Here is a 26645-nt window from a genome sequence, read left to right as displayed (position 1 = left end):
TTGCAACTTCTCTACTATGCCAATAATGCATGTTTGCACGTTTTGCTTTAGCAACAATATTTCCTCTTCAGATACATTCTTAATTTTTTTTTTCCAGCACACTTCTTGTAGCAAAATCCAGATTGAACCATTTTGCTGTAATGAGATTCTTTACATCCTTTAAATTGATTTTCATTAAGAAACTTTCTTTTTAAGATTCCCAGTTTCACAACTCACTGTATCAAAACATTCATAAGGTTATACAATACTTCATACAGAAATGGATCCATTGGGTTATCACTATCAAAACTGAGTAAAAATGGTTCTAACAAGCATGCTGTTGAAATGAAGACTGTCAGTTTCGGAGCCTGCAGTTTGTCATTGACAACTTCACAAACAACTGTGAAACTTGATGACTGAGGAACAGTTTTCGATTTATTTATCTCAGTTACATAAGTTCAAATATGTTTGAGACTTTCTACAACTTTTTCAGATGCAGTGGCATTTGCGACCCATCTTGTTCCACAAAGTGACTTAGGAAAAGATGAAACTCCGGTTATCTCAGATACATTCTTAATTTCTTTCAGAGCACTTCTTGTAGCAAAATCCAGGTTGAACTGTCTTGCTGCAATAAGATTCCTTACATCTTTTAAGTAGATTTTCATTAAGAAATTTTTCTTATTAAGAGTTTCACAATTCACTGCATCAAAATGTTCATTAGGTTATGTAATACCTCGTGTAGATGAATCATGAAATAAATAATAAAGTGCGCTTAAAAAAGACACAATTTCCCATTTAGTTTTGGATGTGCTTGTTTTGTTCAGCACCATGTAATAAAATCAAACTGCACATACCAATTTGGAGCACTTGCAGACAATAGAAGGATACTTCCAGTTCTGTGTTAAAGTCATCCAAAAATTTTTAATTCACATTTCGTCCATCCATTCATAACTGCAACTTATGATCCTTTTACACCTTCAAGCAAATCATTTGCCTTTGTACGTTTCAGAACAACAAAATCAAAGTAACATACTGTTATTAATTATTTATCATGGTCTCAAAATTGTACATATAAATCCACGTGGATTTTTCGAAAAATAGTATTCATACTTTCATCAAATGTGAGTATAATCATTTAACAATTGTCAATGAGATCAACATGTTTACGTCTCATGTATGGTGCCAATCTGTATGCAATGCTGTAACCAAGTTTCGAATTTTGTAATTGCATTTTCTCTGTAATTTGAGTGCACAGAAATAATGAAGGGAATAATGCTACACAGTCCGCCGACCTCCAAACTGATAAATGACTCCTGGTGGTGTGCATAAACCACAAAATATGAGCTCATATAATGCCATCTGATAGTAAATCTGACTGTGCTGTAGACTGATTCCCTGGATCATTCTGTGCCTTTGAATATATTGATTTGTTTGATGCTGGCTCTCCTATTTATAAATTCACAAATTTTACTTCAGACTAAAAATAGTTTATAATACTTCTCAAAATTTTGATGAAATCTACACCTCCCTCAAAAAACGCTGTGCAACCAGATAGTTTCTTCTCCTCCCCTCTTTCTTCCCTAGCCTGGGTCTAACTTTTTCATCACATATTTTAAGAATGCAACTAAGGTTTCTCATATCTACTATTGAGAAGAATCTTGTGTGCATAGCAGGGCAACCCATACGATATTCGAACTCGCTTTCGGCTCGTACAGCCAACCTCACACTTTGTAAACAGTCAACAGTCAAACCGGTTCCCATTACAAGTTGAGTAACAGCTTCCAGGGGCAACAATAATTTTATTTTCTGTATTTCATATAATTATTGACTGAATTTAGAAATTTAAAATTCTGTTGTAATCTACTCATTAAGAGATATAATCTTACAATAAGTCAAGTATTATAGTTGGAAACACACACCATAATTCACGGTGTGCAAATTACCCGGACCATATTCATCCAGTATTTGAGAATGAGAGCACTTAGCGACTTCCAATGGACTTTACACCTTATTTAAAGCCTTTTCTAAACTTTTTGTGACTTAAATCCCCATAAAATGACGAAAGAGAAAAGTTTATCACTTAGTAACTGTTCGCCGTCCTAGCTTCAAGCATTATGTTTTAATTTGTTACCCTTTTACTACCGGCACATTTCTTTCAGATGTTTGAAGCTGTTTTATACGTGGGAGTTCAATTCTTTAAGGAATTGGGGATGTGGGGTAGGGATGTTCCTGGTTCATCCCTGAACTAAACCACTGAAGTCTGTTATCCATCTCCAGAAGAATGACTAAAAATCAGTTGCTTATGTGTTTTATAAAACATTTCTTTACAAAAAATTAATTTTTTCAGGTTTTATATTTTATAACTAATTAATTTGTGATACTTCACACCAATTTAAGACATACCGGCACTAAAAATAGATGATTAAAAGTATTATATGTTATATAAAAGTTATTTGTAAAATTACCTTGGAGTGATGTATGGATGACTCTGACAAAATTTATTGTTGAATATCTGGAATGTTGCATGAATGCATCTAGTGGCAGCTACGTTTGTAACAGAAGCTCATAAGACTTTTGAAAGCTTTCATGATGTGTTCAGCTGCCATTCTCTTTATTTCACATACAACTGTACATAAGTCTTTTCCGATATTATGTTGTGCTTGTATGTGACTGCAACATTTTTGGGATTCCAGCATCCCCAAGGCAAAAACACTATTTTGAATAAACTGCTGGCACAACCTTGTTTGAAGCCATACTACAATTTCGCATCTTTGTTCTCTTTCGAATTATTATTGTTTATACTACATTTCCAACTGTGATTACCAAGCACACATTCTATTATTTGATGGTCTGTGCAGTTTACAAATTTTCTTTATTTATGTTGTTACAGGGTTTTCTACCATCATTCAACTGCTTAAAAATGAAACAGGGTGTCTATTGATTTTCAGGGTATGACTTTTTCATTACGTCTTTAGTTATATTTGTGACCTCCTGAAAGTGTTTGTAATACAAGGACAAAAACACTTTTTTATAGAACTGAAAGCTGTCTGAAATGAAACTGAATGTAATAATTTTTGTATCACTTATATTGTATGTCAGCGTGAATAATGTAACTACATATAACTTGTACTATATCATTCATCAAATGCTATGAAAACATCATAACTCCCACACAGAATGGGGTATGACTATTTTCAGATATATTAATCATCACATCAATTAAAATACAAATTGTTTTAACATAGAAATTTAGTGAAAACTTACAACTTGTCTGAAAACAATAAATAATTTTTAAGGTACAAAATTTGTAAAATTTAAATTTCACAGTAAAAGATTCAATGTTAAAGTTTAATCAAACAATGGAAAATCCAGGATGGAATGTAACAATACGAGAGAGGGAAAGTTGCCACTCACCATATAGTGGAGATGCTGAGCCGCGATAGGCACAATAATAAGATTCACACAAACATAGCTTACACTGCAGTGTAGTTTCAGCTCTTTGAGACTGCAGATGTGTGTGCAAGTTGTGCTTGTGTGAGTGTGTGTGTGCATGTGTATATGTGTGTCCACTGCTGACAAAGGCCTTAATGGCCGAAAGCTATTTTTTTGTGAATTTTTTTATTGTGCCTATCGCAGCTCAGCATCTCCGCTATATGGTGAGTGGCAACTTTCCTTCTCTGGTATTGTAAAATGTTAAAGTTTCTTAGCTAAAACTGAAACTTCAAAATCTAAAGCTACAGCTTCTTCTTTTGACTTTTCTATAATAGTTGTTTTTATTTTTCAGCTCTTTTATTTCTTGAACTGGCCTTTTAAAGATTGGCCACTTCATTTTAATCAGCTTTTTAAGGCTTCTACTCTTTTTGATGAAGAATTCTTCACAGCTAGTATCGCTGATTTTGTAATGTCCACATTCAGTTGTTTCTCACTATTAAGTAAACCACCTAACGATCGTACTCCATTACAAACACTTCTTTCTGCAACAATTTCAATGATTTTATCTTCTTCTCAGTTTTCAACTAAAACTTCTTGTTGAAAGCCTCTTTCAATGGCAGCATTTCCATGAAATATGCGTAACAGCTTCTGCATGAATTTGACGAGGTCACGGTTTGCACCTTGCAGTAAATTCATTAAAAACTGATGAAGTTTGACCTTAGGATTGAATTGTTTCAGTTGTTTCTCAGAATATTCACAATATTTTAAGTGTCCTCTCTTCACTATGTCAACTGTTGGTGGAGTCATATGTTTTTTGGCACAAATTCTTCCAAGGCAATTGTCACTCAAGAGTTTCTCAGAATGGAGCTCTGCATAACTTCAGGTTTATATACAAGCCAATTTCGACTATCTTTAATTGCAAAGGACTCTTCTCTGCAAATCTGCAAATTTTAGACACAGCCTTTGCGAAATACCTGTGCACTGATTTCTGAAAATAACCACGTACAGCTCAACGAAGCCACACCTCCAAACTTCTCCATCCACATCTGTCCCTCAAGGTTGCAAACGGCAGTAGCAGAGGCTTTGCTAACATGGCTTGCACAGGAGGACACACAAGTCCCCTACAGATAACAATGCCTTTTAAGAGTTCTGGTGAATGTATTAAATGGACTGCTGGATACAACATTTTTGGGGGTAGGACTAACTTGATACTCCCTACTAGAAGCACACCTGACTGGCACACAAGACACAATTCATGACTACCCACTTAATTATTTTCATTACTTTCATGACCACCTGCTAAATTTCATGACTTTTTCACAACTTCATGACCTGCAGGCACCCTGTGAAAGTACTACCAAATACATGAAGCCCCTGAACTTCATGCCAGTTGAAACCAGTGCCCAGAAACGGGATCCAACAGTGCGTATCATGATGGCAAGTAGCCATTATGCAGTGAATAGTCACTTGTTTTAACTTGACCTGTGCAGGTGCATGAGCGGAAAAATGATGAATGAAGAAGTCATTTCTGGCCTGTTCATTTCTATGATTCCATCGACACATGGTGAATTGAGAAAAATTATTACAAATGTCACACAGTGTTGTGAATGGAAGAAAATGCACACAGAAAAGTACATTTTTTAAAAAGAGTGAACAATTACTTGATGGTGATAACTTTTTGTAAATGCAGCAAAATGAGACACAATTACAACCATCTAAAATGTCATTCGTCTCCTCCTGTTTGAATAATTGTGTTACAACAGCCTTGATTTAATTTCATTGCTATTCAAGGTTACTGCCATTCCACTCAACAAAATGGCCAAGCAGGCATTCACAAGCTACAGATTTATTGATACAAGATTGCGGATTACCCCGTGGTAAAACCAACAGCTAGCTTTAACTTCTTCATTCATAATATTATGTCATTCTGTCCTGTCGAGCGATTATTCAGTCCCACGGATCTGTTCGATGCATATTGGTGCGAGTCATTACTCTTCTTGACCATGACATTGTGTTTTCAACTGCTGCCAACCATAATGATCTAACAGTTGATACAGTAAGTGTTACAACAGGCTTAACGTAATTTTAGACATAGCACTAAACTGAATATGAAGTCTCTATAAAATGCTTTTACAAAACTTATTACTTACATGTATTTCTACCACAGTAGCTGATCTATACCTTATGGCAGCCTTCGAAGCAATGAATTACCCTGTCTCTTCCCACCTCTCACACAGTAGCACCAATCAGCTTCCTCGGATTCCCACCTCGTGCAACAGATCGATGAGTATAAAACGGTTACAAATTGTTGTCTAAACATTGGACCAATGGATATTATGTGCATAACATGTAGATTCCCCTTTGAATATTTCAGTGATATTTGAAATATCACAGATGGTTTAAACTGATAATTTAGTTCAATGTGGGAACAGTACTGAAAAAAGGTTTTAAAAAGAAATTTAAGGTTTTTTTTTACTTTGTTCCCAATTCTGAAAATTCCTGGATTTTTCCAGGTTTTCAAGATTTCAAGGTTCACTGGATACCCTGGTTCTGAGAAGTTAACATGGTTTACAACTGGTTCAATGTCTGAGGTGTGTTAAAAAAGTATCAAACCTTTGGTTGGCAGAAGTACATTTATTGATTTGGTGGTATAGAACCCTAATCCCCTTGAAAGTAGTCTCCCAGCATTCATGCTGTTGCTGAAAACACTTAAGGAACAGGTCTTCTGGAATGGGCCACACCGTCGAATTCTGTGTGATGTGTTCTCTTGATTCGAACATGTTCCTTTCAGGGGCATTTAAAGCTTGAGAAATAACCCAAGTCACATGATGCCATGTCAGGGGAAAAGACAGCTTGACTAACTCAGGAATGTTGTGTCTGGTGATGAAAATCTGAACCAGATGCACAGAATGGGGTGGTGCGTTATCATGTTGGAGCTGCCAAGTTTTGAGCTCCGAATTTTGCTGACCACAGATCTAGTTGTTTGCAACACACAGCATCATGAAAGCACTGAAGTGCTATTTATAAAAATTTGGCTTTGTGATGTGTACTCAGGCATCACCCCACAAGAGCTGAGGAAAATGGTCGAATGACCTCGACACTGCTATGGAAATGCCGTGCTTTTCTTCAGTGCGAGGATGTCAGATGTTTCCACTGTTACAAGTGCATCTTTGTTTCTGCAATTTGGTTTTGCGTCATAGCCATAACTCCACATCTCATTACATGTGATTGCAGTGTTCAGAAAGCTGGGGTTACCCTTTGCACTGTCCAGCATGTACTGTGTAGTTTCCAGATAGTGTTCTCTCTGCACCGCAGTTAGCAGTTTTGGAATGACTTTCATGGAAGTTCTCTGTTTAACCCTATGACTATTGAGTTTACTCGTCATGCTGCGTGCCACTCCTTGGGAGCTAATGATGAATTTAGTCACACCGCCAGTTATCCCCTGAACGTCATTGATGAGTTAAGTCACACCCATTTGCCCACCCCTTAGTGCTGATGATGAGTATAGATGCACCGCTACCTGAGTGCTGATGACGAGATAACTTGCATAGTGGACTTCCCGCCCCATGCCTCAGTAGCCTTTCACAGTTCTGGCCACTAGCTTGTCGTCCGATTCTCTGTCTGTTGTGATCCTAGGCTTCGCACTGCAGTTCACTGTTCATTGAAATTTACTTCAGTCTTCTTCATTTTCTGTATTTTACAAAGAAAATGGCAAGACGTCATGGGTGCACTGAGGAAGAAATCATGGAGATTCATACGAGGAGCGACAGTAAGGACGAGCTGCTTGATTTTGATGAAAGTGATTTCACAGAATCGAAAAGCTCTAGCCATAAATCGTTCATATCAGCAGGGGTGTCAATGCAGTCTCGTGTTTCAACAAGAGATGTTAGTTGGTCTGAATCTGAAGACTCAAAAAGTGATCGTGAAATGCCTATGAAGAAATCAAGTCTTAGTGATAAATTTGACTGAAAAGAAAATTATTTTCAGCTAGTTAATCACGCATTTGATGATATGCTATCACAACACGTGTGTCACATACAGAATGAGCTAAGTATTCTGTCAGTTTTCATGTTATTCTTTACATAAGAACTGATGAAATATATAGCTGACAAAACAAATCAGTTTTAATTATTCACCGAGGAGAATACTCCAGAATCAGTACATTCTTGAATTTCAAAGTGGAAAGATACTGGATACAAAGAAATGTATTGATTATAGCTGTTTGATTTGTGACACCTCGCGTTAAAAAACTGAAAATTAGCGAATACTGGACCACAGGTGTTTTTCTAAATACTCCATTTTTTAGTGAACTGATGTCAAGAGACCACTTTTTGTTACTTAAGAGAACGTTACATTTTAGTGACAAATATGCCGACACTGGAAGAGATGGATTATTCAAAATTAGTAACATTGTCAATAAAGTTCATACAGCTTTCTATTGTGCATTTAATCCATACAGAAAATCTGCATTGATCAAAGTTTGTTATTATTCAAAGGCGATTATCTTGTAGACAATTGATTCCATCAAAACTGGGTAGATTCGGAATTAAAATATTTGTGTTATGAGATTGTAAGACTGGCTGGGTCATTCCACTGTTGCGGGTGTGACATTTTGTCACATTTTTCACGCATACAGTTATATTTATTTGTACTTCAGACGTCAGAGTAAGGCTAACTTTAATTTAGTGAACAGAAGAGCATGTTATTAAGTTCCTGTAAAAATTTTAGCTCTTAGTTTTACACTCAACCTGCTAAAAAAATCTGGAAGAAGTGTTGCGGATGTGACAAAACTTTACCCTTCATTTGCACATAGCCATATTCTTTAGTTATTTCGTCTTCTACTTCTTAATCAGGATGGTTGATAATTTTTTACACAGTGAAAAAAGGAGTAATAAAATACAAGATATGTTAACTTTTATTCACAGACACTTCCAAAAGACAACATACTTTTTTCCTTCATGTTGCGGGTGTGACACATAGATACATCAATATTATTGAGTGAAATTTAAAACAAAACAGCAAGAAAATACTTTAATTATTATGTTAAAATGATAAAAATGTAAACAAGAGAGAACTAGGCCTATTTCAATACTACTGAAAAAAAAACTGTCCCCTGTTATTCAACAGCTTGGGTGGGTTTACTTTCTGGGAGATTACTGAAATATTTTCCCAAGATATGTCTTCTTCTGTGCGCCAAATCCAGCATTTCCCACTGGGTTGCATATAGCAAGACCTGCTCAGCTTGTTCATCAACTTGAAGAACTTCTGCAAAGTATTTCTTCTTCGAACAGGACTTTCCAGTGACAGTCAACTCTGATAATACAAAATCTCCTATTGTAAGTTTCAAGGATTCTTCACTATCAACACTACACATCAAATTGTGTGCATTTTCATGGTTATGAATGATATCACTATTGTAACCTCTTGGGCAGATGTAATAAAAAAAACCTTATAACTTCCTCTTTAACTACTATAATGCAATGGAGTTAGTGCAATCCTGGAATAGGCTGTACGCCTTTCCAACGATTATCCAACATAGCCATTGCTAAATTAATTTCTTCAGATGATAAGTAGAGGGTTGTAATCCCTTTCAGCTTCTCCTTGACGCACTCGTAAAAATCATAACGAGTGTTAATAAGTAACCCTCCATGAATTTACAGTTCTCCATACTGTTTTTTTCACGGTACCACCAATGCCATCAACTGCACCTTTACCATGAGAACTGGCAAAAAACAATTCCAGTCACCAGTAAAGCCAAAGTAAGCTTGTAAATATGTAACATTTAATAATGTGAAGCGATTCTTGAATTGCACTGCGCAACCATTGCCAAAGAAAGCTTGTAAATATGTAACATTTAATAATGTGAAGCGATTCTTGAATTGCACTGCGCAACCATTGACTCTTTGAAGATAAGGAAATTCTCTCTTTAGGTCCTTCCTTTCTGTTCCATTCTGACAGGAAGAATGACTGCTTGAATACCTCTGTGAATGCTGCAATTAGTCTAATCTTGTCTTCACAGTTCTTATTGGAATGACACAAAGGGGTCTGAAGTATATATCTAGATTCTTCGTTTAATATTGCCTCTTGAAACTTTGCAAGTAGGCTTTCACAGGATACTTGGTGTCTATCTTTGAGAGTATACCAATTCATGTTTCTCAGTACTTTCATGACCCTCTTCTGAGAGACGCACAAACCTGTGACCACTCTTACTGCCCTTCTTTGTATGCGTTTAACATCTCCTGTTAGTTCAGTTTGATATGGGTTCTGCACACTTCAGAAATATTCAAAGATGACACACTTTGTTTTGTAGACTGCATTTTCCCAGTATCTTTCCAATAGACCAAAGTCCGCCATTGACATTACCTATGACTGAGCCTGTGTCATCATTTCACTTCATCTTCATACAAATTGGTAAATCTGTGTAAATACATGCTGGATAGCATAGTGGAGATCATTCTACTCAAAATACCTCATTATATTTGAGCTCAGAAGTTCTAAGATTCTACATTTGATGAAATGCAATAAGACTTGACAATAGTTTTTTGGATCACTTCTGCTATTATTCTTGTAGACAGTCATGACTTGTGCATTCTTGAAATCATTAAGGCAGTTTTTTTTATGTGAGGGGTTCACAAAACATTATAGAACAAACTCAGTTGCAATTTCTGCATAGATTCTGACAGGGGTCTCATCAGGACCTGGACCTGTTTAACACTTTCAGTACCAACACTATGAGGAAATATATTATTTTAAAATTTTTCACAAATTAACCTTTATTATCATAGTAAGCAATGAATACTGGAGGGACCTGACAAAAAGTAAACACTCAATTGTTTTAAGGAACCACTAGAACATAAAACTTTCAATCGGTCATTTCATGTGTTACATCTGAAAGCATACTCACTTTTTTCCTACACACAATCTCACATTTCAAAAATCTCATGAACCCATAATGCTTATGGTTCTACATAACAAGCAAAACTGGGCCTACAATTTCATTAATTTTGTTTCATTCTGAAACCACTCATAAAAGCTGTAGTACAAACTCAAATTCATGTTATCCTTACTTTCACTGTCAATGACCTTCTCAATATGGCCACTATAAAAAACAGCATGTCACCATCTCCTACAAACAAGCAGCATAACCTTCACACTGACTGTTACTTTGAACACCATAACTAATTGATACAATGCACTACTTTCGTGGAAGACCCTCAGTGTACCACTAGATGTCTCTGTCTTGCAACAGCATTGGTGGTTTCATCCTAAAAGCACTGGTACTTCTAAAAAAGAGATGGTGGTTTCAGGCAGAAACCACTGGTACTTGAAGGGTCAATTTTAGAAATTTTAGTATTTCTGTATCTTTCTTTGTAAAGCAACAAACCAGAGTTCAGTATTTCTGCTTTTGCATTGCTATTCTTAATTTTGGTTCATCTGTCATGCTTGAATGTCTACACATCAAACTTTGGTACCACTGACAGACATTACATGAGACCAGATAGTCCTTATGTTTTATGAGAGATCTTTAGATAGGATTATGCTACAGCAGTTGAAGTCCTAATGTAGTGACCTATTGACAGATGAATGCGTTTTATACTACAACCCTCCAAACTAGAGCTCTATGCTTTGTTTTACATCTGTAATCCAGAAGTTGCTGTTTCTTTAGAAGTTTCTTTATAGCGACTGTATACCATGGGTGGACAGGCCCTCTCATTGTGACCAGTTCTACAAGGTACATATCTACCTAAAGTTTTCAGTTACATGAAGGTGAGAGTCTGGTGGCTGACAGAAGGACTCAAATATGCGTGGAAAACCCCCAGAAGGGGAGGATGAAATTGAGCTTCATGAGTTGACAAGGTACGTGATGTTATTTCAGTCATTACAGATAGAGCCAAATTTATGGAGAACTTTGCAATATGACCCCACTTATTAGTATGACATTGTACCCCCTATGAGCTGAATGCATGCACTAATTCAGTTGGGAAGGGTGTCATAAAGTCTCACCTGAAAAAAAGTGGTCCACAGCTGTCTGGAAGCTGGCACTGGGATGGAGCCTATGTCCAAACTGGTCCCACACATATTCTATTGGGACCAGATCAGTGGATTGTGTTGGCCACAAGAGTACCTCAACATCATACACACAGTTCATAGAGATAAAGGCCATGGGTGGACAGAAACCAGATGGCAGTTATAAGAGTCGAGGGGCGTGAAAGGGAAGCAGTGGTTGGGAAGGGAGTGAGCCAGGGTTGTAGCCTCTCCCGACGTTATTCAATCTGTATATTGAGCGAGAAGTAAAGGAAACAAAAGAAAAATTCGGAGTAGGTATTAAAATCCATGGAGAAGAAATAAAAACTTCGAGGTTCGTCGATGACATTGTAATTCTATCACAGACAGCAAAGGACTTGGAAGTGCAGTTGAACGAAATGGACAGTGTCTTGAAAGGAGGATATAAGATGAACATCAACAAAAGCAAAACAAGGATAATGGAATGTAGTCGAATTAAGTCGGGTGATGCTGAGGGAATTAGATTAGGGAATGAGACACTTAAAGTAGTAAAGGAGTTTTGCTATTTGGGGAGCAAAATAACTGATGATGGTCGAAGTAGAGAAGATATAAAATGTAGACTGGCAATGGCAAGGAAAGCGTTTCGGAAGAAGAGAAATTTGTTAACATCGAGTATAGATTTAAGGTGTCAGGAAGTCAGTTCTGGAAGTATTTGTTTGGAGTGTAGCCATGTATGGAAGTGAAACATGGACGGTAACTAGTTTGGACACGAAGAGAATAGAAGCTTTTGAAATGTGGTGCTACAGAAGAATGCTGAAGATTATATGGGTAGATCACATAACTAATGATGAAGTATTGAATAGAATTGGGGAGGAGTTTGTGGCACAACTTGACAAAAAGAAGGGACCGGTTAGTAGGACATGTTCTGAGGCATCAATGGATCACAAATTTAGCATTGGAGGGCAGTGTGGAGGGGTAAAAATCATAGAGGGAGACCAAGAGATGAATACACTAAGCAGATTCAGAAGGATGCAGGTTGCAGTAAGTACTGGGAGATGAAGAACCTTGCACAGGATAGGGTAGCAAGGAGAGCTGCATCAAACCAGTCTCAGGACTGAAGACCACAACAACAACATCATGATAAGAACATTAAACATGAAAAATACTAATTCATTTTTTTGGCTGTTCAGAGAGTTGCAATTCTAATCATTTATATACCTGCCAATGGTGTAAATCATACAAAGGTACATCAACATCTGATTCATCTCCTGGGTGTTTAAGTTTTTTGTCAGGCAGTGTAGTTTAAAGTTAAACTACTAACACATTTGTACCCATTATACATGTCATTAAACAACCGTACTTCATTTCTGATCATAGAAAGAGTCAAATTCGGTGATGAAGTAATATGATGTCTAGCTTAATTGAAGATTTTCTTTGTTGTGCAAGATCAAACTGATGTGAGGTTTGATGATCAGAAACATAATGCATTGTGGTAATAATCAAGTCAATCATGCACAGTCCATCAATTAGTATATTTTATGTTTGTGTCAGAAGAAGTGGTTCTATATGCCAATTACAAAACTCTAACAGTAGTCACCCAGTTCACATTCATTTACACTACTTTTCTCACTGTACTTTTTTCCCCTCTATACCTCCTCTTTACATCCATTTTGTTTTCTATCTTTACTTCATCTTTATATTTTGCTTCTTATGTTTTCTTTGATTTTAAGCCTGTTTTCTGACTAACTCATTCATTATTGGCATGCTACAATTTGAATGTCAATGTTGGACCACTGTTGTCTCCCATCAACCTGAAAATGAGTCCAATGTGCTAATCACTACACTACTACATTCATTATCAGTGATGAGTCTTCGGCAAGAGTTCCAAAAGACAGCAACTCATAGCCTGGCTTGCCCATACTGGGCATAACTATGTGAGATGCACTAACTAATTTGACAGTGCAGACTTCGATGTGTTGGTGATGCAGCCACAGAATGTTGTTGGCACCTCCTGCAGCAGTTACAAATACTTTGGGACAACTGTTGCTCAAAGTAATCTAACTGGTTAAGTCATTTACATTTTGTCACCACAGTCATCAGTCACAGTGCAACCTTAAGAAATGATTAATTGCTTTAATATTTTGTTGGGAGAGAATCTGTTGATGTTCTTGTAATTTTTTTTTTCTTTAACTTCTGTTTTTCAAAATAGCTTGTGTCATTGAGTATTGTAAAATATATGCATGCAATAAACCTAGTTCTCCCACTCTCCTTCTGCCTGTTACAACAGCAGCAGAGTAAGGCTGATGGCACTGTGTGGATTACATCTTGCAATAAAAAGATATTTTTGGGGTTTTGTGGTCTCTGGGCATATATACTGTTACAGGGTGGCTGCTGGTGAGGTGGCAGATGTGAGTCAATTGAGGAAGCAGGAACTGGAGTACAAACTAAAAACTCAGGGATGTCAAGCACCCAGGCACATAACTGAATACATCAGAGCTTTGGGCAAAGTATCAGGGCAATCAATATTGTTGCCAGGGATAGGTTTAAAAGAGATGAGCGTGGCTGATTCTACCTCTAAAGAGTTTACATGGACTCAAAGCAGCACTGGCGCTGTTAGCCAAGTGCTTGAAGAGCAAGTGCTGATCCTCAGTGTGTATACTAGAGATACATTAAACAGAACCATGGCCCATGAGTCATGGGAAGCTAATTTGGGAACAGATGAGGGGAAGGTTAACTGCGTCAATGAGCCAAACCTGGAAAAGTTGGCTCCAGGGAGAGATTTAAACAGGGAATGCAAAATCCTAAGTTGTTTGCGGAGTTATCCCACCCGTTCTTCGGACAGTTTAAAGAAGGGCAAATTTTGGATGATATAGTAGTACAAGTGCAGAAATTTTTATGGTTCCTGCTAAACTTTGAAGAACACGGTTGTGTTTATGAGTTAATTGATGAGCAGTACATCAGCTCTTGTACCCGTTGTTCACACGGAGTTTGAGGCAACACACTAGTTCATCCATAATGGCTGGAAGAAGTATGAGTGATAATACTCGGTGAATAAAATGGGTCACAAATTGCAAAAGATAATTTGTGTACACTATATGCAACTGCAAGCCAGACAGGAACTCTTGGGTTAGTATGTTGGGAGCATTAAACCTAAGATGTTTACTGTATAGCCATATCAACGTAGATAAAAAAAGGTGAGTAGGGCAAATATAATTTGTGTAGCTGCAAATTTCTGTACTGCGGCAGGAGGGAGTGCCATGAACAAAATATTAATAATCTTGGCTGTTGGGGTGGAGTGAGGAAGTGAGGTTGCGTTTGGAAGACTCTTTTTCTACATTGTTGAATAACTCAAAAACTGCAGCTCCTAGTGAAAATTTATCCCAGTACAAAATTTACCTCATTGAATATTTTACAAACGAGTTCCTATTCCTTTTTCTCCAGGGCTAATAATTTCTGTAATGCAAAGGATTGAAAAATCACAAATTATTGTAAATCAAACAATGGAAAATCCAGGATAGAATGTAAAAATATCATGAGTGTCTTTTTGTTGTGCCTATCTGCGACTCTGCATCTCCGCTATATTGTGGGTAGCAACTTTCTTATTGTACTATTACGAAAAGGAAAGTTGCCACTCACCACATAGCGGAGATGCTGAGTCGCAGACAGGCACAACAAAGACTGTCACAAACAAAGCTTTCGGCCCATAAGGTCTACATCAAAAATAGACACACACACACACACACACACACACACACACACACAACTGTAGTCTCAAGCAACTGAAGCCACACTGCGAGCAGCAGCACCTGTACACGATGGGAGTAGTGACTGGGTGGGGGTAAGGAGGGGGCTGGGGTAGGGAGGGGGAAGGATAGTAGGGTAGGGGTGACGGACAGTGCAATACTGCTTGGGAGCGCGCAGGGACGAGGTGGAGAGAGGGTAGGGCAGCTATGTGCAGTCGGGAGGTTAGGAGGAGGGCAGGGGAGGGGTGAAGAATGGAAGGGGGGGGTGGAAAAGGGGACAGGTAAAAAGATTGAGTGTGATGACAGAATGAGGGCTGTATAGTGCTGGAATGGGAACAGGGAGGCTGGATGGGTGAGGACAATGACTAACGAAGGTTGAGGCCAGGAGGGTTACAGGAACATAGGATATATTGCAGGGAAAGTTCCCACCTGTGCAATTCAGAAAAGCTGGTGTTGGTGGAAAGGATCTATATGGCACAGGCTGTGAATCAGTTATTGAAATGAAGATGTCATGTTTGGTAGCATGCTCAGCAACTGGGTGGTCCACTTGTTTCTTGGCCACAGTTTGTCAGTGGGCATTCACGTGGACAGACAGCCTGTTGGTTGCCATGCCCACATAGAATGCAGCACAGTGGTTGCAGCTTAGCTTGTAGATCACATGACTGGTTTCACAGGTAGCCCTGCCTTTGATGGGATAGGTGATGTTTGTGACTGGACTGGAGCAGGTGGTAGTCTCTCTCAACCTCGTCCCTGCACGCTCCTCAGCAGCACTGCAGTGTGTGTCACCCCTGGCCTCCTATCCCTACCACTCCCCACCCCAGCTTCATCCTTACCCCCCACCCAGTCGGTACTCCCATCATGCACAGGTGCTGCTGCTCGCAGTGTAGCTACAGTTGCCTGAGACTGCCATTATGTGTATGTAAGTTTTGTGTGTGTGTGTGTGTGTGTGTGTGTGTGTGTGTGTGTGTGTGTCGTCTATTTTTGACAGAGGCTTTACAAGCTGAAAGCTTTATTTGAGACAGGTCTTTTTGTTGTGCCTATCTGCGACTCAGCCTCTCTGCTATATGGTGACTGGCAACTTTCTTTTTCATAATACTGTTAAATTATTGAAAATAACATTTTAGTAGATAAATTTAATGTTTATTATTAAATGAAGTGAGTTAAGATGAAATATTAAATGTGCATACCACATCTAAGAGCAATAGAGCTCTATTGAGGGATATACTGTGTTCTGGTGGTATCTTGGGATGGCAGGGGGAGGGGGTGGAGGCTAAAAGTGTGAAACAAGGTACACTGGCGGAATGCAGTCATATGTTTCCCTCCTTTGTGGGTCGGAAAAATGAATAGCAAGTAGGCAAGTCTCCAAAAACTCTACCACTCTAATTCATGATAAGCAACTACACAATGTTACACAAAGTTATACTAACTCTTTCACAACACACATTATAAATCAGAGGCAATACAGTGTACAGGCATGTGCAGGGTGTGTTTATTTTCCACAAATTCCGTTAACGCTACATGGAATATAGATATGAGTCACTAATAATACGAGAGTGTGCTGAAAAGTAATGCCTTCGAATTTTTTATATGAAAATTCTTAAAGCTTTTTAAATAAAACAAACATTAAAATTCTACATCTCTACTGTTCATGTATACATATTAATTCTTAAAGCTTTTTAAATAAAACAAACATTAAAATTCTACATCCCTACTGTTCATGTATACATATTAGCAGCCCTCTGTCACTAGAAGGCCCCAAATTGTAGTGTGTAACATGGCGGTCTATAATGTAACTATGTCAGTACATGAAAAACAGCATGTGTAATGGAGTTTCAAATTCAAAGGGTTCGTCCACACATGGTACACACACTTCTTCAGCATGGCTATGCTGGTCCCTACATGAGCACTGCGACATATGCAACAATTTGATACCTTGGGATGCAACAATTTGAAGCCTTGGGTTCACTGCAATCGATCATCCTCCATCCAGACCCGACTTGGCCCCATCCAATTTTCATCTGTTTCCAAAACTTAAAGAACACCTTCAACGATTTCACTTTGATAGTGATGAAGTGGTGAAAGCATAGATGAGTTTGTGGCTTCATCAACAAAGTCAAGCATTCTACGGCAATGGTAACAACGAATTGGTCTCTCGCTGGGAGAAATATTTTCACTGCCAGGGTGACCATGTTGAAAAATAAATATGTGATCATGAAGAATAAAGCTGTAGAATGTTAATAATGCTTGCTTTATTTTTTAAAAAGGTGTTCTCACATAAAAAATTCAAAGGCATTACTTTTCAGCATATCCTTCTACTATACACATATGGACAGAATCTATGTAATTCTCTGCACAGTCCTCTAAACTGATAGATGGGGAAACTGATTCTGAGTCAGCTCATAAACAGTTATAGAATTATTCCACAAAAGGTGACTTTCCCCATCGCAAGTCTTGCCACTCTTCAGTTTACAGATAAACAATACCTCCACAATATTTCCTGTCCATTTCTATTAATTGAGTGGACAAAATAACTTTACTGTGTTCATGTTTATACAGCAAGTTGTATTCAATTTATTAAGTGTGTAATTATTTGCTGTTATTAAGTGAGTTTTTATGTAAAATATGTTTCTATAAACAATATATCGCCAAAAACAATCAGTTTTTGAAAATATAATGTAATTGTACACATAAAAAATCTATTCCCTCAGTGGCAGCAGGAGAACACACATATAAAAGGTTTAAAGCTAGCAAGCTTTCGGAGTCAGTGGCTCTCTCTTCTGGCAGAAGGGTTGAAGCTGAAGGAAGAGGGGTCAAGGAAGAAGGCCAGTAATGTTTAGGAAAAGGGGTTCAGTTTGAGTAAGTCACCCAGAAACCGGTTGGGGAAGACTTACCGGATGGTACGTCTTCTGCATACCTATTTTTTGTGGTTACGTAGAGCAAAACTTTTTGCAAGACTAGATCTTCTGGGTTTTGACAGGAGTGGTGGTTTTGTCGCATCTCCTAAACAACATGTAATTGGACGTAAATATAATTTAGACAATCTCAGGATTCTTGGTAAGTGATTTGATGACCATGCTGAACATGTGAGGGGTGGGGGTAATCCCGAAGCAAACTAACAGAAGCAGACCTGAATGTCAAACCTCTAAATTAAATCTGTCCAAACACAGGTGTCGTTTTATGCCATATTGTGTAATCCAAAGAGCATTACTATTGACAATTCTTGCATGGAAGCAATTTATAATTGTTCATATACTATGAATGTGAAGGGTGTAGCAAAATTTATAGGGATGGTAATTTTTTCTATAAGTTTATATTTATCTTTGTCCAGCAGGCAAGTCATTTTTTGACATGAGCAAAAAGGGCAATAAATTTGAATGGTGTGTGTCTTAAGAGGCTGTTTTCATATAATGAAAACTGCCTTTGTGATCACACCGGTTCTCGCCATTCCTGACTCCTCAAGAAAATTCATAGTGCAAACAGATGTGTGTCTATTGCGAGTAGCCACTGCATTGCTTCAGCAATATTGGTTGGAGGAGGCAGCCATTGATATATGCTTTCCACACTTTATCAGATCTTGACATCAAGTACTCACTCTATGAGTTGGATCTACTGACAGTGTCATTTGTATCATAAAATTTAGAACATATTCATGTGAGCTCCATTTTGTTTCAAATCTATTGTATTCTAAAATTCTGTGCTCTAAGAATTCTGCTACTTCAAGTGAAGTAATAAGAATGCCATTAGGGGTTTTTATTAAACAGTAAGAATGAAGAACACTATTGTAAATTTGTATCACACTGTTTTAAAAATCTGTTGGCCTTACTAACTGTACAGGGAACTTTTCTTTTTGCCTTGTGTCGTGTTCATGGATGTTGAAGTTTGTTGTATTTATGCATACTACATACAGAACAACATGTATACCAAAGGGACAAGGGAGCCCATGTATATTTTTATTGAGCTACCATAGCAATATTTTCACACATCTATTTTCATTAATAAACCATGTCATGCAAGAAAACATGTCATGCAAGCACCATATTTAGCTGACAACTGCTATTGGATAGTGCTACCATCACAAATTGTGATGAGGAACACATTCTGTGTAGCATACCACCTCATTTCTTACTGTGCAACAAACCATTATGGAAACCATGTTTGGTACGCTTCATGATGATTAACACATCCATTGTGGGACGCATTAGTAAAAGTAGCAACTTTTAAACAGGATCAAGTATGAAAAATTTACAATGTGGGGCACAAGTGCTACCTTAATACCCAGGTACAAAAATTGCTTGCCTTGCTTAATTTTCTACTTTCAAAACTTAAATATTTTTTGCAACATAAGGATGCAAACAATTTCCCTTTGTGACATTCAAAACAAGCTGATGACTGGGATTGAGTTCGAGGGCTGTTGTTCTGTTGCTATTTGGAAGCATTTTTAAAACCATGAAGTACCTCTTCATCAAATTCCATGTGAAAAAATGGCTGTTTCTCTCAAGCGATGACCCACAGTCCAATAGCTGCTGACTACTGGTAGCTTTCCATTAGGCAATTTTGGCATGGTACTGGACACAGCAACAAAACACAGTGACTTACTTTTGAATACATTGTGGGAGTATACAGTGATCAATATTTATTACAAATATTTACTATCAAATACAGTCTTGATCACAAATTATTTATTCCGGTGACAGGTTTTGACCAAAACTGTGGTCATCTTCAGACCAATGAGTACGAACCTCCTTCTGGTAGTAAATCACTATTAGTTGTGTCGGCACTGGTCACTGGAATAAATAATATGTGATCTAGACTGTGTTTGATAGTAAAGATTTGAAATACAGTGAAGCACAACAACCACAGCATAACATGGCAGCAGCTTATTTGTTCAAAACTGCACTGCCAGAAACAGCCAAACATATTTGCTCATCAGATAAATTTTAGTTTGGTCATCACTGATTGGCTGTTGTTTTATAGCTGTAGCTCCACGATGGTGCATTTCGAACCTACTGTTATGTTCTCGATTTGACATGTCTTGCCTTACTCTAATGTTATTATTGAGTTATTTTTCTCCAACTTGTGTATTGAGATGCAAAAGAAGGATGATGATAAAACAATACCCTACAAATGGTTCAAATGGCTCTGAGCACTATGGGACTCAACTGCTGAGGTCATTAGTCCCCTAGAACTTAGAACTAGTTAAACCTAACTAACCTAAGGACATCACAAACATCCATGCCCGAGGCAGGATTCGAACCTGCGACCGTAGCGGTCTTGCGGTTCCAGGCTGCAGCGCCTTTAACCGCACGGCCACTTCGGCCGGCAATACCCTACAGACATCAATGTTAACACACATGGAACCACAGATCAGCTGGAAAACAATTAAGGAAAAAAACAGCCACTGATTTGTTTGGCAGGAGCTGTACAGAATTTAACAGAAAAGATTTATGTAAAAGATGGGAAATCTAAAACAAAATGGCTAGACAAGGATTTGAAACTCAAATGTCACAAAAAAGAGCCTTGTCAAGCCACACCATCAATACCGACTATGTGTCTTAATTGCCCCTTATGGTACAGACTCTTAACACGTGTCTATGTTACGCATCTTTTCTCATGTGCAAGCACAGATGCAAAGAAATAAATGTACAGGGGTCACTCATAAACTAACCACCAGCTGGATATTAAAAATAAACAAATGCTTGTAGCTTCATGGTGCATGTGTGGTTGGAAAAAGGGACTTTGAAGTTCACACTGCATCAGTCAACTCCCTGTTTTGACTGTCAGTGTGTTGGCAGTCATGGACAGAAATGGATAGTGTTATTGTGTCTCCAACCAGTTGCAAGATATGTTCTACCATTCACTTCCAGCAAGTGGAAGGCAGCAGTGCTGCCAAGATTCATTGTTGATTGTATCGTGAGTAGGGGACAGGCTTATGAGTGACGGAGAGGTGAGGGAGAGGTGCGGAAAATTCAAAGCCGGACGCACATATGTGCATTATTAAAGTGTCAAGGAAGACATTCAAGTGTGATGAACTTGTGCAACATGTTGACAAAATTGTGCATGTTAGATGTTTGTTTACAATTTCCGAAATTTCTGAGGGTGTGCCTCACATTTCTTGGACAACTTTTCCAACACTGTCACGAAGAGGTTGGGTTACAGTAAGTTTCGTTTGACAGTGGGTACCAAATGCCCACTTGATGTTAACAAAATTGAAAAAATGGACTCATCCTTGACATTTCTCCAGTGCAACCATGAAGAGAGGGAGGAATTTCTGAACAGAATTGTAACTGAGGATGAGGAAAACAGAGAATGTGCACTCATTTGCCCAGTAAGCAGCAGAAGAAGAAGCAACCACCTTATCTCCTCAGTCACCAGATGCCACAACAGTGCCTCCAGACACCATAACAGCAGTTACATCAATTCCTCTAGTAGGAGGGAAGAGTAGGCATACAACAGTAGATGTGCTACCACTCCAAGTGAACAATTTTTTAGTAAAAGGCAACAAGAGGCAGAAATCCAAAAGATAAGCCCTGAAAAACGTTTGAAAACCAATCACCATAATGTTCAGTGTGTAAGCAATAAGAGCATGGATCTTAAAATATGTTACCTTAACGTTCAAGGACTGAAAGATAAAGAACTTATCATAAATGAGTTTGGACTTGATAACCAGTTTGATATTTTTTGTCTGAGTGAACACTGGGCTAATGAGAATGAACTTGCAGTTGCCAAATTTGACAATTTTAGTATAGTAAATAGCTACTGTAGGAAAAAGCACATTAGAGGTGGTGTGGCAATTTATTCCAACCAGTCACTCAATTGTACAATAACCAAACTAGACCTAAATTCCTTGAGTGATGAACAGCACTTTGAAGTTACGGGTATAATCATTAATAGTCATAAGCTAATAGTAGTATCCATGTACAGATCACCAAAGGGAAGCATTAACATATTTTTAGAAAAAATGGACATGCTATTGAGTGAATTAAGTAATATTAAATGGCTACATTATGATATTGCAATAGGAGGTGATTTGAATGCTGATTTTGATGTTACTAAATGTAAGGGTAGTGTTGCAGATCTGGAAAACTTGCTAAGACAATACAATTTACATCATGTTAATAACAGGCCCACAAGAAACAAAGCATGTTTAGATAACATCTCTGTAAACTTCAAGACCACTGAAAACACATGCAAAGTTGTAGTGTTCCCATTCTCTGACCATGACTCCGTATCTCTAAATTATACAAGTAAAATTCCCCTCAATAGGAGCAATGCAAACAGACCTGTCCCAACAGTTGTGATTACCAGACCCATAACTGAGGATAAAATTAACACATTTCGTAATTCCCTTGCTGACAGAGACTGGTTTGGCCATTGTAGTGTTGATGGACATTACACATCAAGTAATGATCTGCCAGCCAAAATAATATTTGATAGATTTTTTAATGCATTCTTGACCCTATTTAACCATAGTATTCCCATAAAGAAAATCAAAATAATGGACGGCAGCCACAAATCCAGATCTCAAAACAGACAAAATATATGGTACACTAAACAGCTGACAGATCTAAAGAAACAAGTTTTGTTACTGTACAACATATACAATAGTATGAAGTCTGACTGCGCCAAATCAGCCTATGTGGAATGCAGGAATGAATACAAAAAAGCCATCCTGCAAGCCAAAAAACCTACAATGCCAACAGCATACATAATTCCACCAATAAATGCAAAACCGCTTGGAAAGTAATTAACAGTGCTGCCAGAGATACTAAAAAAGACAAAATTAATATCCCACCACAAACACTCAATGAGTTTTTTATTAATTCAGTGAAAGAAATAGGAGACGCAATTATCAAACCAGACATTAGTCCATCAGAGTTACTCTCCCAAAATTGGGGTAGACAGCCACTAAATACAAGCATGGTAACCTTCTCCGAAGTATCGCCTAGATATGTACAAGGGGTCATAAAACAACTGAAATCATCTGATAGCTTAGATATATATGGCATATCATCCAACCTTCTAAAAAAAGTGTGTGACTGCATTCCCCATTGCATAAACAAGTGCTTACTTGAGGGATATTTTCCTGATGAGTTAAAACTGTCTAGGATCGTCCCAGTATACAAAAAGGGAGATAAAGACTCTCCATCTAGCTACAGGCCTATTTCAATAGTACCCACATTCTCCAAGGTAATAGAATGCATCATGTACCAACAATTATCATCTCACTTTGAGAATCTAGGAATAATTAATGCTACACAATACGGGTTTAGGAAGAATCTGTCGACCATTGATGCAATCAACACGGTAGTCAGTTACATCCTCAAAGTTTTTGAGAACAAAGGCTTTGCTCAGGTCTCATTCTGTGACCTAAGCAAGGCCTTCGACTGTGTTGAGCACATGCCACTACTAGAGAAACTAGAATTCTACGGCATCAAAGAAAACAGTCTCAGACTATTAAAAGCTTATCTCAACAACCGTAAACAGGTAGTTTGTGTTGGTAAGGAAATGTCCCCTCGTTTATTAGATCCACCACTGTATTGTATGCAGATGATACGACTTTTCTCCATATCAGTAACAGTCTTAATGATCTTAAAACCTGTGCTGAAAATACACTCACTCATGCAGCATATTGGTTCAGAGCAAATAGTTTCCTGCTAAATGAAAATAAAACTCAGCAGATAATCTTCACTCTAAGAGACAAGCCACTATCTGATGACCCTAGTTCTGTTAAATTCCTGGGAGTTTATTTAGACGAAAAGTTATCTTGGGGCCAACATGTAAACTATATTAGTAGTAAACTATCTAGAGTAATTTATTTATTAAGACAACTCAGAAATTGTGTACCTGAAACATACATCAGATCATCTTATTTTGCATTTTTCCAGAGTATAATATCCTATGGCATTATCTTGTGGGGTAACTGTAGTCATATACATGACATCCTATTATTGCAGAAGAAAGCCATTAGGATAATTACAAATTCTTCACATAAGGCTCACTGCAAACCCTTATTTACTAAACAAAAAGTTATGACTGTAATGAACCTCTATATATAGAATGTCTTAATCTTTACGAAGAAGAACCTACAAGATGTGAAACGTAGAGAAAATATACATTGTTACAACACAAGAAGCATCAAACACATATACACGCCTTACCACAGACTATCAAAATCAATAAATAGCTATGAAATCACAGGGCACAAGCTATTTAATAATCTGCCACATGCCATACAGGATCTTCCTGAACATACATTCAAAGAAAGACTGCATGAATGGTTTATTGCCCACCCGTTCTATGATATCAATGAATTCTTCAACTGTAAAATGCAGTAATCCAACAGATGACCCACTGTACATTTATTGTAATATAAGCTAAAATATTTCAGTAGTCAATACCTTATCACACTGTATTATAAATTGTAACTTCATTTGACGTTGTCAATTGCTGTAATGGCCTAAAGACAATAAAATCTTTATTATTATTATTATTATTATTATTATTAGTAAGCCCAAAAAATTCAAGTAGACTCTGTCAAATCACAAAATGATGGTTACAGATTTTTTAGGATCGCTAAGGAATTCTGACAACATATTTCATGAGAGTAATGTGTGAGAATACAATGACATTACACTTTCATTCCAAAACTCTTACAAAACTTCAAAGGCAAATAAAAAAAAAATTGCCTGATAACCCCACAAACCATTCTCTTTCCAACAATGTGCGACCCAATACTGCAAATCAAATGAAGGAACACAAAGACTTTTTGCCTTGGAGATCTTTCAACTTTGTCCCTGTAATGCAGACTTGGCACCAAGTGGTGTTTATCTTTTCTCCAAGGCTAAGGTCTGGCTGGCTACTCAGCACTTCACGTTTAATGATGACACCAAGAATGCTGTCAACAGCTAGCTGAAGCATCAGGAACCACCATTCTTTGTTGAAGGGATTAAGAACCTAGTGCGATGTATGAAAACTGTTTGGATTTGGGTGGCAACTATGCAGAGAAGCAATGTCAACATGTAAGTAAAGATTTATATAAAAATAGAACAAATAGGCACTGCAGCATCTATACACACCTCAGTGTTCTCATAACACACACCTACAGTCACAATAAAAGTTTGGTATTCTGCTTAGAATCTTAGAGTGGTCGTCTCTGGACAAGATAACATGCACATACCAATTTATGCAGGGATTAGGCTGGTAGTACCACTTTGTTACCTTGAAACCAATATTCATTTGAAGTATTAATTGGCATTTCACAATAAAGTATTTTGTGTAATTATTTCTGAACTGCAAAACATATATGTGTGGGTCTTAAGGATGATGACTGTTAGCACTGTATTAAATTCTCAAGTAATCAAATGAGTTCATGGAGTATTTTTGGATGCAGAATTACAAACGATAATTTAGAATCAAATGCTAAACTGGGTTTCAAATCCAGGTCTGTGCCTTCCATAGGCAGTGCATTACCAATTACTAACTTCAATGACATTTCTTTCGTGCTGTTTTGCACAAAATTCCTATGGTATTGTTTGCTTGGTATACTTTTAGAAACCACTTCCCTATAATGTTTGGTTCTCCTTCTCCGGTTTTCATTGTACCTCATCCACATCATAATTTTTATCACTGTAGGACATTAGCGTATGGTACTTTAGGATAGTGTGGAATATCTGAGGGTCCAACGAGTTTAGTTGTCACATTAGTGCTTCTGCTGCTGCGCATCCGCAGTGACTTTGTAAGACCCACACAAATATGATTTTGCAGATGGCTGACTTATTTCATAAATTCATAGAGCACAGAGTTGTTGTGTAAATGAACATCATGACTATTCTGTGGGCATTGCATAAGGTGATAAATTTATTATAAATAGAGTTTGCTGTGTACTCTAGTGTTTCTAAAATATATCTTAACTTTGCACTTCCACAGGCAATATATACAGTCTCGAACTTGTACTGGTCTATGAACTCATAATCCATGTCAACAGCTTTCTTAGCTCCATCAATGGACAGGACTTTGATGTCCAGCAAACATTGTAACACCTTGAATGCTCTACAATATCAAACAGGTGACATTCACATCTTTTACTGTTATGTATGTAACAGATGTACGATATAAGGTATTGTACCATGACAGAGAAACAGAGTACATCATTTTAAGTTCTATTTCAATAAATTTTGGAGTTTAGGTTGGCACGTGTTTATTGATATAAAAGTACTTCGAGAAATAATTAAAAACAAGCATTTAGATATTCTATAAGACTCATGATCTTGTAAATTAGCAGTGTTTAAAACTTCTATGTGACGTAATGTCAACAGACAAGTAGTGGTGCTTCTTACATCTCCCATAACTCTTCCATAAACCTCTCTGCACTGTGTGGCAGTCTTCACTACTGACAATGTCTCCTCCTCTGACCAAGTGCTTCTACGGTTACAGAGCACTCTGCCAGCTTTATATGGTTCCCTGTTTAAGGGGTAATCATTCATTTTG

General features: G+C 37.6%; 1 protein-coding gene across 2 annotated transcripts in view; it reads right to left on the bottom strand.

Moving 5' to 3' along the window:
• The window catches only part of LOC124615947, a 166290-nt gene that overhangs the window by 65836 nt on the left and 73809 nt on the right, over positions 1-26645 (bottom strand). The gene's annotated exons all lie outside the window — the stretch shown is intronic.

The sequence above is a fragment of the Schistocerca americana genome, chromosome 5, assembly GCF_021461395.2.
Source record: "Schistocerca americana isolate TAMUIC-IGC-003095 chromosome 5, iqSchAmer2.1, whole genome shotgun sequence".
Taxonomy (NCBI): domain Eukaryota; kingdom Metazoa; phylum Arthropoda; class Insecta; order Orthoptera; family Acrididae; genus Schistocerca; species Schistocerca americana.
This window is presented reverse-complemented; position numbering and strand designations above follow the sequence as displayed.